Genomic DNA, 18,094 nt, shown 5'->3' on the forward strand with positions numbered 1-18,094 from the left:
AACAGAATAAATATGGCGGCCCAGGTGGAAGTTACATATAATCTCGGCCCAACTACACAAGTCCAACTAGGGTCCAATCAAACTGATTAATGTCGGCAGAAGAAAGAAATAAAATAAGAGGAAACAGAAAAACGGATAGCAGGAGCAGTTCACGACATTATTCCTCCTCATCTTCATCGTCTATCAACATCATCATGTAATATCTCGCTAATCCTTCATCATCATCTATATTATTCACTTTTCATCGTCTTCTTCTTATTTTCTCATCATCATCGCATCATTATCAAAAAATAATATATTTTGATGGTTATGAATCGAACCAGGAACAGTAATAATAAATAATATGATGTTGCAGTTTTGGTGATGGTTTGATGATGATGATATTGGTTTAGTGTGGGGTTGGGTTTACGGTTAAAATAGAAAAGACCAATCAATCGGTTAATGATGGTTCGATGGATTGAAACAGGAGAAGTAAAAGAGAACCCATTTGATCGGGTTTGTTAATGGTGTTGAGTTGGTGACCTTGAAATAGAAATAATCGTGACAGGGAAAAGAGAACAGGATTTAAAAGAGAGCGAAGAGAAAAGATGAGAAAGAGAAGAAGAAGGGGGTTTTTGGTTCGAAAAGTTTGGACAAGAAAACACAGATCATTATCAGTGACAAACAAAGTCAAAAAAATAAAATATAAACAGATGTGATATGCAAGCCGTTGCAGCAACAATACACGATGAATTGTGACTAGGTTTCTAGTCGGTTTTTAAATAGGAACCGAAACAATATAGCAGTAACTGTGGTCATAATGTGATGATGAGTGTTTGTCGTTAGGACAGTAAACAGAAAACAGAAAGAACCGGTAGCTAGTTGGTGGTTTTAATGGTGATTTTTGGGTAACGGTTTGTAAGGTGTTGTAGTGATGGAAACGGTTTAGTGATGATCGAGTATGGTGGTTGTGATGTTGTGTTCACAAAGGGAGAAGGAAGGAAGGAAGAAGGAGAGATGAGTGAATGAGTTTTATGTATAAGTATATTTTTATGATATAGGTAAACAATATAAAGGTAAATAAATATAGATTGCGATAGATTGTGATTGATAACAGAAGGGTGGACTAGTGGTGTAAGAAACAAAAACAAATCACTCATTTTACTTCACGTGAATGATACAGTTGAGTTGTGTGTTGCAACAGCAAATAATCAAGCACATTGATGATGGAGATGGGTCTCACAAGTAACTCATATGCATATGTGTGCATATATATATATATATATATATATATATATATATATATATATATATATATATATATATATATATATATATAATATGTAGTGTCTAGATCACTTAGAAAGCAAACATATAATCGTGCCATTAAGATAATAAAATATAATAACATAATAAAATTTAAGAATCTTAAAGTTTGATGAAATGATATGTAACGGATAGTGATGGTTGTTTAGAGTTGTTAGATAAGTAACAAAAATTGTTTTGGTTTATGCTTGAGTTAGAAGTGCACTATCAATAATCAAATGAAATGATTTGAGGTTTATTATGAAAGGATGCATGAATCATTCATATCACAGATATATATCAATTAACTTTATTATTATTTATTCTAATTCCAACAATTAAAACTTATTAATGTATTTATATATATATATATATATATATATATATATATATATATATATATATATATATATATATATATATATATATATATATATATATATATTTACTTATTTATATATACCAATCTATTTACAAATAATGATTCGTGAATCGTTGGGAATAGTCAAAGGGTAAATAAATATTTGAACATCGTTTCAAAATTTTCTAGACTCATCGTTACATACTTTGCTTATCGTATCGAATTCCTATAAAGATTAAGTTTAAATTTGGTCGGAAATCTCCGGGTCGTCACACCCGATGGTGGTGGCGATGTTTGTCCTTGCTCAGGTCTTCCTTGCGAGAAGAATTGTTTTAAATCTTTGAAGTTGTGCTGCAGAAACAATATTTCATTTCAATGCTTGGCTCGAAAACCTCCTTGTTTTGATGTACAAGATGTGGATTTTATCCCCCCTGATACGGCTGTGAGTAACGATCTATTTGTTGGAAATGTGTTTATTCCTACTTCGGTGTTTAATGGTTCTGGTTCAGAGGGTATTAAAAGGATATCGTCTTCGACTATAGACGTTATATTACCGGCTTTTGATTTCGTTGAAGAGCTCGAGCTTGAAATGAACGATTGTGTCTCTGGTAAGGATTTGCACCTTCGATTGGATCCTTCAGATGCTAGCATCTCTGCTGCTCCGTTGGGTCATAATATCTTTTCTTCATCTGCTGGGCCGGGTACTGGACTACCTACTGCCTTGGGCCCTTTGGATACGAGCCCCAATAATGATGCCATTGAGGAACCGCAAGTTGATTTGGTTGGGGGACCCTCTTGTTTTGATTCGGTGGCATCCAAATTTGATAAGTCTTATGGTAGAATGCAAACTGATTCGGTCTCCTGCGATGATGTTGGGCACGAGTCCTTTAAAGCTTTCAACAAGGTGATGGACAATATGGAGGGCGTTCAAAAGGGTGTCGTCTTTAACTCTAGGGATACGCCTTCCGTTTCAGTTCAAACTAAAAGACCAAAAAAGGATAAAAAGAAAAGACCGGTCCAAGGTGCGGAGATGGAAACTTTCGGCGAGTTTATTAAGGATGCTTAATTTTTTGTTATAATGTTGGCGGTCGTCATTTGGTTGGCTATGGATAGATGATCTTTAATCTCCCGTTATCGGGTAGATTGATTTTCATTTTTGCTTGTTTTTTCCTCGTATTGGTTGTACGTTGATCGTTAGCTTTATTCTTTCTTGTTGCGTGGTTGCGAGCTTAGGTTTTGTTTTGTGTTTAGTTTGGCTCGGTCTTTGTGTCGTATGTTTTTGAGAGTTTGTCATTTTTTGATGGCTCTCATTTCGTTTTATATTAGGTGAATAAAATGTATATTTCCTAGTTCGTCCTCATTTATTACGTCAATGGCTTTAATTGAACATTCGTATATATATGAACATTGTATATATATTAACATTGCTGTTTTAATTTTGATTGACGTGAATGCTTATTATGTTAATTATATTGTTAGTTGATCAATTTTATGCTCGTAAATGTTTGAATCCAAAGCTCATACACATCCGTCCGTATGAGTTTTCTATACGTACAGATTAGTCTGGTTGATACAGATGAGTCATACATCCGTACGGACTATTAGTACGTATGGGAGATCAGACCCTATAAATAGAGGGTTTCGGGTTCCATTCAAGGTTACTCACTTTTACACGACCCTGGCCGCAGGTATTCGTTTCCAAACGTCTAGCGTCTTCGATTTCAAACCTAAATACATTCATCAAATAGCGTGAATCAATTAGTTTATTAAGTATTTTTTTTTATAGAAAATAAATATTGAGATCAACAATTGTTTTAATGCGTTAAATTTCATAAGGTCTTTGTTTTAATCGTTATTCCATTAAAATCATTAGTTTTTTTTATAGAAAAAGTAAAATCATTAGTTGAAAGTTTGGATTCTGATAAGTTTTTGATAAATTCATTAAACTTAAGATTTTTATGTTAAAATCTGGTTTTTGTTCATGGGTTTGTGTTCAAAAAATGTTTTGGAACATTCGTGTAGTAATAGTTTAAGTTTTTCCTTGGAAAATTTGGAGTGAAAATTATAGTTACGGCAGCTTCAAAGGAGTGAAAATAGAGTGCTTCGCATAGTTTTAGGAGTGCTCAACATCAAACATTATAATACATACTCCCTCCGTCTCAAATCTATTGTCTTCGAACCAAAAACACAGTTTAAGAAAAAGTGACCGATGCATGTACTACTCTGTTAACTTTCTAGTCTTACCCCTAACTTTTTACTCATCTTTTTGTTTTACATGTATAAAGTATGGGCATAAAAAAAATTATCACATTATTTTTTTTCATTTATAGAAGTGGACAATTAATTTGAAACATCCGAAAAAAGAATACTGGACTATAGAATTGAGATGGAAAGAGTATAAATATATGATACGGAGTAATACTAAGTTATCAACGCATTTTTTTAATTTTTATTTTTTTGACACAAACATAGTAAATTGTTTATTCTCAAAGAGTTGTCACTATGCCTGGAAAACGGGTCAAGATGGGTCGTTTTGGGTAACAGGTCAAAATTGTTTTAGGTTGAAATGGGTCATAGGTCAAACGGGTCAATTTTTTAACGGGTCAAAATGTGTCAGGTTGGGTCTGTTTGGATAACGGGTCGAAACGGGTCACATGTCAATTGGGTCAAATGGGTCAAATGGGTCAAACGGGTTACATTGCATTTATTACATTATTTAAGTTATTATTATTTATTATATATACATAAGAAACATTAATATACATAACTAGTCCGGAGCAACCCGCGCGATGCGGAGAGGGCTTTCGACCTGCATGTTCGTATTTAACATAGCGTTGTGTATGTACAGAGATGGAAACGGCCCATGTGAAGACCGTTTAGATGTCGGTGTGGTTAGCATTTTTAAAAAGGTATCCGTTTCGGACGTAGTTAGTCTCGCTTTGTTCGTAAAATTATTTTAAATTTATTAGTGGTATCGGTGAAAATTAATTCGTGATGAGTAGGAAGATAAGGTCCGTTGAACTTTACGGTGAGTTTTCTTTTTTGATTTAAATTAAAAATTAAAGTTACGCTTTAATCCCCTGCAAAAGTTAACAGCCCAAGATAGTAAAGGAGGGTAAGTGAAAATTCAAAGTGTGAATGGGAGGTGAGGAACGACAACAAAAAAAAGTTAAGGGAACGACACCAATTTTTATCTCCTATAGTATTATAAAAATAATAATAATAATAATAATAATAATAATAATAATAATAATAAAATAATAATAATAATAATAATAATAATAATAATAAAATAATAATAATAATAATAATAATAATAATAATAATAATAATAATAATAATATTATAATATTATAATATTATAATTATAATATAATATAATATATAATATAATAATATATATAATATATAATATAATATAATATAATATAATATAATATAATATAATATAATATAATATAATATAATATATAATAATATAATATAATATAATATAATATATATAATATATAATATACAATATAATATAATATATAATATAATATAATATAATAAATGATATAAACATGAATGCTTTCATAAATTTTTTGACGAACGAAATTTTTTATGCTCGACCCATTTGATCCATTCACAAAACCCATTGATCTATTTCTATTTATTGATATGTGAGTATTGATATCCATTAGACCCGTTCTTTTATTTTTTGTATAGGACTTAATAGATTGGAGAGAAACTCATTTGAACCTTTTTTTAAGCTTTGATTTACATTGTTAGGCCTAATTTTTCTCAAGTCCTAATTGACCCGAAAGCTTGACCCATTTGACCCGGATTTGAGTGTTTGGGTCTCAATTGCCAGGTATAGTTGTCACCCAATTATACTAAAGTCAGTGATGAAAACAAACTGCCCTCTTAACATTTTTTGAAGCAAACTCTTTAGTTAATTCAATACTCTCTACGTCTCATCTTGATACAATATTCATTTTTTGGTTGTCCCAATTAATATTCCACTTTTAAATATAGATGAGAAGAATAAGATAAATTTCTTTTATGCTCTTACCTTTTGCATAAAAAAATATAGGTAAAAAGTAAGGTGTAAAACTGTAAAGTACAAAAAAAAAAATACATGTGATAGTCACTTTTCTTAATCTGTGTATTTTTTATTTGAGAGAATATTTTTTTTGAAACTGCTGTAATTTTTTCAAACGGACCCTCCTTGCGAGCAGCTAGGGAAAGGACAAAAACCAACTAACAATGGCTAAAATGCCAAAAAATGACTAAATTACAAAGGCTTAACAAGTCAATCATTCCAACTAACTTTACACTTACTACGATTATAATAGCAATTAATGCAAAGTTTTGGATTGAATCAAATACGAGTGCCTTCTTCGTGAAAGGGGAAGCAAATATGACGTCGTTCATGAACCTCCAAATATGCCATAATGAAATAGTGACTACCTCGTAGGGTTTAAACTTAATCACGGACGTAGAGTGCCAACTATCGAACCACGCTATCCAATCGGACAAAGCGAAGATATCTGACCGTTGACGTCCACCAACAGTTTAACCCTTCTCCAAATATCACGTGCAAATACACGCCTGAAAAAAATGATTCATGGATTCAATCCTATGATCACTCGAAGCGAACCCAATATCCTATATTTCTGTACCTCTCCTTGAGAACTTTTACCAAGTTGGAAGACGATCCAACGAAATTCTCCAAAGAAGGACATTAACCTTATGAGGAGTTGTCTTACTGTAACGACCCGACCTTTTCGACTTATATTTATATTTATTACTTTCAAGAAACTGCGTATTTGTGCGTACTGAGCTATATTATATTCTGGGATCATTATTCATGTTAATTACTTTCGTTAATACCTTACAACGTGTTATTAAGTGCGTAATCACATAACTTGATCTCCGAATGCTTTTACGACTATTAGTGTCACTTGTTGTTTAAAACGAGCTACGTACTTTGTACACGTTAAACTTTTGTCATAATTGGAATATTATGACTACGTAATCCTAATTGTTATTTTCTAATGATAATTACTTAGCTTATTGGTTGCTTAATTACGCTTAGTTTTTTACTAATGCACACTAGTTAGTCTTAATAGACTTTTTACCTTAATGGACTAAGGCCCACCCTACTCTAGCTAATGGACTTTTAAGTTAGTCCAATTTTAATGGAATTATGATCCATTAAGATGTAAGACAAAAACCCATGAAGATAAGCCAACATACTAGCATACTTTTGTACTAATTCCTACACTTTGTTGCATGGGATCCCAACATACAAGCACCACCTTTGTACCACCACCATACAAAAGCAAAATGGTCCCCCATTCCCCCCACCCTTGGCCGTCGGCTTTAGGAGACACCGCCACCACCACCACTTTAAATTCCAACTTCATTTCACACTTCATTTCATTCTCAAAAACACTCACTTTCTCTCTAAGATTTCTCTCTAGTTTTTCTCACACTACAAGCTTAAGAAATTGCAAGTTCTTGAATTTTTCTTTCTTCTTCTTTTTCTTCTTTAAATCGACATCATCATCATCATCAAAGGATCAAGCATTTTAGCTTTTTGATCTTGTTACATCTTGTAGATTCAAACTTTGATTTGAAATCTTCAAGAACATGAAAGATTCAAGCTTTCTAGCTTTGAATCTTCATTACTTTGTTGGATCTAAGCTTTATAGCTTAAGACCTCTTTATTTTTGTTAAAAGATCAAACTTGTGTTTATGATCTTCATGTAACTTGTAGATCTAGCTTTTTTGCTTTAAGGATCTTCAAGAACATTAAATATTCAAGCTTTCTAGCTTAGAGTTTCATTATTTTATTTAGATCTAAGCTTTTTAGCTTATGATCTTATTACTTTTACTAGATCTTAGCTTTCTAGCTTATGGTCTAATTAATCTTGTAAAGATCCAAGTTTTCTAGCTTAGGGTTTCTTAACACTTGAGATCTAAATTATTATTGTAGATCTCACTTACTTGGAACCTTTCGATGATTTTATTGGTGATAAAAATCAAGTCTTCATCATCTCATATGATGAAGATGCATAAACTTGTATCAAAAGGACAAAGGTTGAGGCTTTATTGTGTTTATACAATAAAGAGACAACTTTGATGTTCAAAACTTATAGAAAGGTAGCTTTTACTTTTAGTTGTGTATTGATGGTTAAAAACTTGGTCAAAGTGATGCTAAAAGATCAAAGAGTTGTACACTTGAGGCTTACACGCATCAAGGATGAGAACCGTGATAAGCATCAAGCACCAAGAAACCCACCGGAGCACTTGTTTCTGTTTTTCAGCATCTGATCAAACTCCTGGGGCTTCTGTAAAGTTGATTTCCAGATATTTCGGTTTGAGTAGATGACTTTTCGTTTAAGACTCACCTAAATTCGATATACGGTTTAGGATATATAGCCTACCGAAAATACTACGCCTTCGTAACGACGTGCTGAAATTTCTGACCTACTCGCGCTTGAACCATCGCCACGGTCAAACGACATCGAGTTAGGATCTGAAAATTGGATAGTGGTAAGAGGACTCAGGAGCCTTGGCAACTAGCCGCGCATCATTTCAGTTTGTATACAGGTCGTAGCGGCTGTCCAAAGTCAGCCCTTTGTTTCGATCTCTATTCTTGTTGAAAACCTTACTTTATCTTTTACGTATGATAATGATAACGATGATAATGATGATACATAAGACTTAACTTACGTACTTCTAAACCTTTTAGGATGATTTACTGACTTAGTAACCTTTGACTTAGGTTGAGGACCTTTCGGACCGACTTACTACTTGCTTACGTTTTCGTATCGATTTTACCGCACATTCAATGTAAGTTATAGCTCCCTTTTTACTTTAACTATTTTTTGGGACTGAGAATACATGCGTTTTTTTATGTTTTACATACTAGACACGAGTATTTAACTTTATATATGTGTGGGTGATATAACGACACAAATTTTCCCCTTAGCTCGGTAACGTTTAGTCATTGGTTTATGAACCGGTGAACGCGAATCTTAGATATGGATCCATAGGGTTTGACATCCCCACTCGGGCTAGTCGCGCTAGCATTTAACGAGTCTTTAATACTTCGTCTGTTTTAACGCACTCGCCAAGTGTACTTTTAGGGGGTGATATATTATTTTACGTTAAGTTAGTTACCAAGTGCCCACGGTTAAGCATATACTTTTCATACTGTTTTGAATACGAAATCTCGTGGTCTACCTTACGATATTGTTTACAATAAAACTGTAGCTCACCAACATTCGTGTTGACTTTTAAGCATGTTATTTCTCAGGTGCTTAGACGAGTTTGCTTCGGCTGTAATAGACTGCTGTAATAGACTGCTGCATTAGACTCACTGTGTTAGACTTCCCTTGCATTGTTAGAGATGTCTCAAGCATGGACTTTTATTTTTGCATTCACTACTTATGTTATTTTCGAACCGTGGTTTTGTAATGACCTTAGCGTCACGTACTTTTGTTAATGCTTTCTATTCGTAGAAGCATGTTACCTTTGTAAAACATTTGACGTTGGTAAAAACGTTATCTTTTCATGAAAACAAAACTTGTTTTAAAACATCATATAATATTATACCGTGTAATGGACCTGTTGTTGATGATCCGTACATGATGGTTTTGGACGGGTCATCACATTTGGTATCAGAGCAACGGTTGTAGGGAATTAGGCTGAATTAGTGTGTCTTGACCGAGTCGATTAGGATTCACTAATAGGACTAATCTACAACTTGATCGTTCACTAGTTTCTGCGGAACTATTACATGCTACTGCTTACTACTACTGCATGTTAAGTGCTTACTATTACTGCTATATGTTATTGCCGTATCAAGTAGATTCAGACTCGTTCGCTACTTCGCCTACTGTTGTTGCTGACTCACCTATTCCGTCACCACTACCCTCTGACGACTCTGGTGATTCATCTTCTAGGGATAGTAGTCATTCACCTGACCTGATGGTCATCTCTGACAGTGATGAGGATCCTGAGGAGATCCCAGCTCCACCCAGCTCTAGTCTCCCGGGGCCACAGTATCATTCCGATGGTACTGTGATCCCTGGGTAAACGGGGCAGTCCATTTCTTAACGAACGTGGAAACTGGGTCAGATACACTGCTAACGGACGAGTTGTGCCGATTCAACCTGGCAGACATCGGATCATGACCACCGGCCGGACCTATTCTCCCGCACGTGATGCACCTGCACCACTTTCAGACGACTCAGACAGTTCATCATCAGATGTGACCAGTAAGGAGGACCTTGAGGAGGATTCTGAGGAGGACCCCGAGGAGGAGCCTGTACCGCCACCCTCTACCCCACCGAAGAAGCGTTACCACTACGACGGTACCGTTATTCCCGGGGTAAATAGAGGCAAGCCGTTCGTGAACGCACATGGACAGTTGGTCAGGGTCACCCCCCGTAAGCGGGTTGTGCCGTTTCCTCCTGATCCATTCGTGCGTAAGGTCGCATGTACTGCACCATCTACTTCTGGTGCTACGCCTGCACCATCTGCACCACTTGTGTCACCTACACCATCTGCACCATCTGAACCACCTGCCCCACCGACATCTCCCACCATCGAGGAGCTGATGAGGGAAGTGCGTGCCCTACGTACCCGGGTGACTGAGCTCGAAGACCAGGTGTCCCACATGATGGACATCATTTACCCTCCATCCCCATAGGACTATTGTATTAGATTTCATTATGTATTTTCATTAGTGGTTTTATGTTTCGTTCGTGTATTGTACAAAAACTTATGAAGTTGTATGAAACTTTTCTTATTATGAATAGAACTTAATGTTGTTTGATTATTGTGCAACGTTTTCCTTATGATTATTGCATGTTGGTTTTATGATATCCGTACTAGGTTGCCATGCTTAGTTAACATGTATTGTGTTGGTTGAATAGTGGATTACTATATTACTATAGCGTATTTAGTTATTGGATAACGGATTTTGACTTGAGTCAAAATTTTTGATTGGAAGATCAATGGCAAATGGAAGAGGTCCAAGAGAAATGCCCACCGCAGCACAAATTGAGGAAATGGTGGCTGCTCGAGTAGTCGCAGCTATGGAGAATGCCAAACCACAAGCTCCGCCGGCTAACTAGAATGTTCAGAATGGGTGCACTTACAAAGAATTTTAGAGCTGCAAGCCCCACAATTTCAGTGGAACGGAAGGGCCAGTTGGGTTAACAAGATGGTTTGAAAAGTTGGAATCGGTGTTTCGTGTTAGCAACTGCTCTGACGCGAACAGGACTAAGTACGCATCATGCACGCTGTCGGATGACGCTTTGACATGGTGGAACACACTCGCCCAGGCTCAGGGAATTGACGAAGCATATGCAACACCATGGGAGGAGTTCAAAAGGGCTATGATAGAGGAATACTGCCCCAGAACTGAAATTCAGAAGATGGAAGCTGAATTTTGAAAATTGAAGGTCGTAGGGACTGACCTTGATGGTTATAATCGGAGATACATGGAGTTAGCCTTGATGTGCCCCACAATGGTTACTCCGGAGTACAAACGGATGGATCAGTATCTGTGGGGACTTCCCAAAGACATCCAAGGGAATGTCAATTCTTCAAAACCAGGAACTGTCCCGGAAGCTATGCGCATGGCGCACACCTTGATGGATCAGGTTATCCGCCAAAAGCCAGAGAAGGTGCAATCAGAGTCTGGAGCAAGTGATGGGAAGCACAAATGGGATGGAAGCAAGGGTAAATGTTTTGATCGGAATCCAGTCAAGAGGCATGAGCACTTTAGGGGAAGCATTGAGGGGAGAAGTCCTAACCCTAACTACAAAGGTAGCCTACCTCAGTGCAAGAGATGCTATAAGCATCATACTGGGTACTGCAATGTGGTGTGTGAGAAGTGTAAGAGGACTGAACACATCGGCAAGGATTGTAAGATCAACACTTCAGCTATGAAGGCGAACCCCAATGCGCCAAGGAAGTGCTTTGAATGCGGCCAGCAGGGTCACTTCAAGAATAAATGCCCTAACAAGAAGAAGGATAGCGGGCCTGCACGTGGAAGAGTCTTCAACATGAATGTCAGAGATGCCCGTGAGGATCATGACTTGGTTACAGGTACATTCACCGTTAATAAACTATTAGCTTCTGTCTTGTTTGATACTGGTGCCGATAGGAGTTATATGTGTAGACATTTTTGCTCTAAGTTAGATTGGTCATTAGTTCCTTTGGATGAGAATTATCTTGTTGAGGTAGCTAATGGAAAATTTGAGAAAGCTGATCAAATTTGTCGTGGAAGTATAATTAGCTTAGCTGGTGTGGATTTTAAGATTGATTTGATACCCATTAAGTTAGGAAGCTTTGACGTGATAGTCGGTATGGAATGGCTGTCAAAAGTGAAGGCATAAGTTATCTGTGGAGAGAAGATTATTTGTATACCTCGCGAGAATGGTGAGCCGTTAATAGTTTACGGAGAGAGATGTAGCCCAAAGCTGAACCTTATTAGTTGCATGAAGGCACAAAAGGTCATGAAAAATGGGCGTTTTTCTATCTTGGCACATGTGAAGAAATTGAAAACTGGGGAGAAAAGCGTGAAGGATGTGCCGATTATAAGCGAATTCCCCGAAGTCTTTCCAGAAGAATTACTGGGATTACCCCCACCGCGATCAGTGGAGTTTCATATTGATCTAGTGCCAGGAGCTGCACCTGTAGCTCGCGCACCTTATCGACTTGCACCTTTCGAAATGCAAGAGTTGCAGATTCAACTACAAGAATTGCTAGACCGTGGATTTATCCAACCAAGTTCTTCACCTTGGGGCGCTCCCGTTTTGTTCATGAAGAAGAAGGACAAATCTTTCCGTATGTGTATCGATTATCGCGAACTAAACAAGTTGACAATCAAGAACCGGTATCCCCTTCCCAGAATTGACGATCTATTCGATCAACTGCAAGGATCGAGCGTTTACTCCAAGATTGATTTGCAATCGGGTTATCACCAGTTGAGGGTGAAGGATGGCAATGTCCCTAAGACTGCGTTTCAAACTCATTATGGTCATTATGAGTTTCTCGTGATGCCATTCGATAACTAACGCACCTTCCGTGTTTATGGATCTTATGAACCGCGTGTGCAAGCCGTACCTAGAAAAATTCGTTATCGTATTCATAGATGATATTCTAATCTACTCAAAAAACGAAGAAGAACATGAACAACATCTTCGACTCGTGCTTGAGCTCTTGAGACACGAACAACTCTATGCCAAATTCTCCAAGTGTGAATTTTGGTTGAAGGAAGTTCAATTTCTTGGTCATGTTGTAAATGATCAAGGTATTAAAGTCAATCCCGCGAAAATCGAAACCATTAGCAAGTGGAAAACCCCCACTACTCCTACTCATATCCGTCAATTTTTCGGCCTCGCCGGTTATTATCGTAGATTCGTCGAAGGTTTATCTTTGATTGCACGACCTTTAACCGTGTTAACTCACAAAGGGAATAAATTGGTTTGGGAGGCCGAACAAGAGACTGCGTTTCAAAACCTGAAGCAGAAGTTAACCATCGCACCTATCTTATCCATTCCCGAAGGCAATGATGATTTCGTTGTATATTGCGATGCCTCAAAACATGGTTTTGGGTGTGTATTGATGCAACGAAAGAAAGTTATTTCTTACACCTCTCGACAATTGAAGATTCATGAACGAAACTACACGACTCACGATATCGAGCTTGGAGACGTTGTCTTTGCACTCAAATTGTGGAGACACTATCTTTACGGAACCAAAAGTACCATCTTCACCGACCACAAAAGCCTCCAACACATTTTCGATCAGAAGCAACTGAATATGAGACAACGACGATGGATCGAAACATTGAACGATTACGATTGTGAAATTCGTTACCATCCTGGCAAGGCAAACGTTGTAGCCGATGACTTGAGCTGAAAGGAGAGAATGGTACCTCTTCGTGTCCGAGCCTTAAACATCACCATTTACGCAAATCTCAATAGCCAAATCCGTGTAGCTCAAGATGAGGCTCTCAAAGAGGAAAATATTTCTCAACAACGCTTGAACATTCTCGTCTCTCGATTCGAGGTTAAGAATACTGGACTCCGATATTTTGCCAGAAGAATTTTGGTGCCTAGTTATGGAGATATACGAAGTCTTATTCTAGATGAAGCCCATAAGTCAAGGTATTCAATTCATCCAGGAGCTGGTAAGATGTACCACGATCTCAAGGAGCGATATTGGTGGCCAAACCTCAAAAAGGATGTTGCTATTTACATTGGAAAGTGTTTAACATGTTCCAAGGTCAAAGCAGAACATCAGAAGCCGTCTGGGTTACTTCAACAACCCGAGATCTCGCAATGTGTGACGACCCGAAAATTTCTGACCAAATTTAAACTTAAATCTTTTTATGATTTCGATATGATAAGCAAAGTCTCTAATGTTGAGTCTCAAAATTTTGAACTGTTTTCATATATTCAATTGACCTTTGAACTACTTACATGGATTCCGTTAACCTTTGACTGCTCCCGACGATTCACGAACAATTATTTATAATTACATGAGTGTGTGTGTATATATATATGAATATTATGCATAATCAATAATATATGAACATTACAATACATAAAATTTATAAATAATAAGTATCCAATAAAAGTTATTACATATTATATGTAATTATAAGTTAAAGTATAAAGATTATATTAATATTATGATTGTTACTTTCATAGTTATTACTAATGACATCATTAATAATTGTATTGTTAATAATATTATGACTTACATAAAAATAGATATCTATATAAATATATGAAATTTGATATAAGTTGATATATTGTCAAAACTGCTAATATTACTAATATCATTAATATTATTATAAGAAGTATTATTATTAGTATTAAATTAACAAACATACTGTTGTTATTGTGATTAGTAAACTTATTAAAATTATCAATGTTATGATTTTTGATAACAATACTATTTAATTATTATTATTAATAATACATTTATTAATTATTAATACTTATTTTATAAACTATAAACTAAGAAAACACGTTCCAATCTATTTCTTGTATCCATCACCCTTTATTGAAATTTCAAAGTTAGTACCAATCATCATCTAATCAAGGGGAAAATGTCCAAAATCAGTTAAAACTCATAATCACCTTTATTCTTTATTTTTTTCATTTACTGTTCTTAATTGTACAATTGGTCGACTGCAAATCTGTATAAAATCGGACATCATCTCTTTCAATATCTGGCACTCTCTCTTCTATGTTATAAATCGTTGCAAACACCACCTTCATCATCTAACAACCGTAATAACTCACAATCATAAACGATTGTCTCCACTTCTTGGTTCGTTCAAATAAACCACAACACAGTCATAATTCACTGCAGCTACTACTGCCATGATTCTTTTCTGTTTATGCTTACGATCAAATAAACCCCCACTTTCGAATATTGAGCTGCTATACTCCATTTTTTTAAGTTAATCGAGTGATACTGTAGCTATTATAATTTCCTTCTACTCTTGTTTCAAAACCCACTATGTTTGAACACTCTAGCAAATAAAAAGAGGACGAGAATAAATATACAGCCCCATTTAAACTGATTATGGTTAGTAATATATAAGGCGTTTTTTTTAATAAGAAAGTAGAACATATATTATTTGTGGCCGACACAAGTTTAACACATCAAACCACTTTTACTATACTTTACTTATTCTTTAGATAAAGGGATGTTAGTGGAGTTTGTTTTTCCTAATCCATGTCGCCTTGCTTGTGCAATTATATAGCCAAGCATATTTAAATTAGTTAGGCTTTAAGGATATACCAAAAAGGTTTAACCACTTGTGCAAGCTAATGACTTAGTATTGTACTAATTATTCGATGGGGCCAGACAAGATAACACCTGCACACGCACGTACAAATTTTTAAGTTTCTCTGGATATTGTTCTTGGTACGATAGGCCGATAGCAAATAGAACTCAGATTGGGTCATGTTCTTATGGTTCTTTTGGGTCAAGGAGTCTGTTTAGGTTAGTATGATGGGTTGTGATCAACCGGAGCCTGTTGATTATTCCTATCGACTGAATAATATAATAGATGTATTAGAGAAGTAATATTAAACTAAATGGGGTTTAGTAATGGCCTCATGGGTTTAATTAAGTTAGTATTTAGATCGTATTACAAGTTTATAAAACGCTGCTGTTGCCATACTTCAGTTCCAATTTTCTTTTGATCGTCAAGATGATGATAATTAGATGAAAATTTTGATGATAGTAGAAAAAGATGAAAACGAATGCCAACGTTACGATGATGGACGATTAGGATATTGATGTATGTGATAATGGTTCGATGATGACGATCCACGAATGATAACGTTAAATGATTATGATTATGATCATAATCGATGACAAAAGGATGATGATAATATTTAGCGAAAACAAAAATAAACGTTTAAGATGATTAATGGGTTGCTGCTATTCGTGTGTTTATGCTTCTATCTCTGTTAAGAACAACGATGATTATGATCATATTAGACGATGAAGATTTGGGTTAGGAAGGAAATTAAGTGATGAAGAAGAAGGACGGAAAGTATTATGGGTTAAACATATTTATGTGTTAAATTATAATATAAAAGTAAAAAGTGGCGTAATGGTTTAGTGTGTTGAAGGTATATGAAAGGTCATGGGTTCAAATCTTGGTGAGTGCATATATATATATATATATTTTTTTTTTTGAAGCAATCTTGATAAACTGATTGATGGGTTGTTGAGTTAAAAACTGAATTGGGAGTTAAATTGGGCTGCTGCTATTTGTGACCCAACAACACATTTGAGCTAAATGGTATGATTATTAATTTTTTTGTCATTTATACATTATTTTTATTATTATTATTATTAATTATCAATATTATTATTATTATTATTATTATTATTATTATTATTATTATTATTAAGATTATTAATATTATCATTATTTTTAATGTTATTATTAATATTATTATCATTATTATTTTTAATATTATTATTATTATTATTATTATTATTATTATTATTATTATTGCAAAATAAAACAACTTTTATTTATTATTATTATCAATATTATTTTATCAAATAACTATTAGCTATATAAAACTATATTACTACACATAATATAATTATATTAATACTTTTATAATTAATAAGGTTATTAATGAAAAAAATCTAATTAAAATAACAATTAAATCACTAATAATACATAAACTTGTTCGATTACGAATATATGTTTTAATATATATACGAATGATATAGGTTCGTGAATCTGAGACCAACCCTACACTTGTTCAATGACGTCATATGTATTTTTACTACAAAATACAGTATGGTGAGTTTCATTTGCTCCCTTTTTAATTGCTTTTGCAATATATATTTTTGGCCTGAGAATACATGCGCTGCTTTTATAAATGTTTACAAAATAGACACAAGTACTTAAAAATATATTCTACATTGAGTTGTACCACTGGCATATTTCCCTGTAGCTTGGTAACTACTATTTACATGGGTATTGTAAACGCGAATCCTGTTGATAGATCTATCGGGCCTGACAACCCCAACCGGACTGGACGACCAGTATTCAACGGTTGCACAGTACTTCGTTTCGGTGACTACACTTGGTACGGTGTAGTGAGATTTCATAATAAAGGGAATATGCGACGTTGATTAAATGTTAAGTATGGTTACCAAGTGCTCAACCACTTAGAATGCTTTACATACACTTGCGAGTGTATTATGTTTATGTTTATGAAATCTTGTGGTCTATTAACATATTGAAATGATTATTATGATAAACCTATGAACTCACCAACCTTTTGGTTGACACTTTTAAGCATGTTATTTCTCAGGTACGAATTAAGTCTTCCGCTGTGCATTTGCTCATTTTAAGGACATTACTTGGAGTCGATCATCGCAATGGGACCAAATGTTGATGACTTCGTCCAGGGGGATAAGGAAGGGTTGTTACAGGTGGTATCAGAGCGTTGGTCCTAGCGAACCAGGTCTTGCATTAGTGTGTCTAACTGATAGTTGTTAGGATGCATTAGCGAGTCTGGACTTCGACCTTAGCTGCATATTATAAGTATTGTTTATCATTCCTAGTGGAAAATTACCTGCTTATCATTCCTAAGTCTAGACACGACTTCCTGCACTTATTTGATAGATAGTGTACAGATAAATTCATATCTTGGCGTATCTGCTAATTCATATCTTAGCGTATCTACTACGATAAACTTTGCCTGATATCTCCCGTAAATTTCTCCGTAATTTAAGGAATCCTGGTACTATATATATCTATGCATATTATGCATTGAGAATACCATCCAACAATCAGTTGCTGTCACTAAACATTTCATACCAAAAATATTTTTCTGTGATCGCGAAAGATGGCCTCTACGAATCGTCCAAGTTCCT

This window comes from Rutidosis leptorrhynchoides, chromosome 7 (genome assembly GCF_046630445.1).
Source record: "Rutidosis leptorrhynchoides isolate AG116_Rl617_1_P2 chromosome 7, CSIRO_AGI_Rlap_v1, whole genome shotgun sequence".
Taxonomy (NCBI): Eukaryota; Viridiplantae; Streptophyta; class Magnoliopsida; order Asterales; family Asteraceae; genus Rutidosis; species Rutidosis leptorrhynchoides.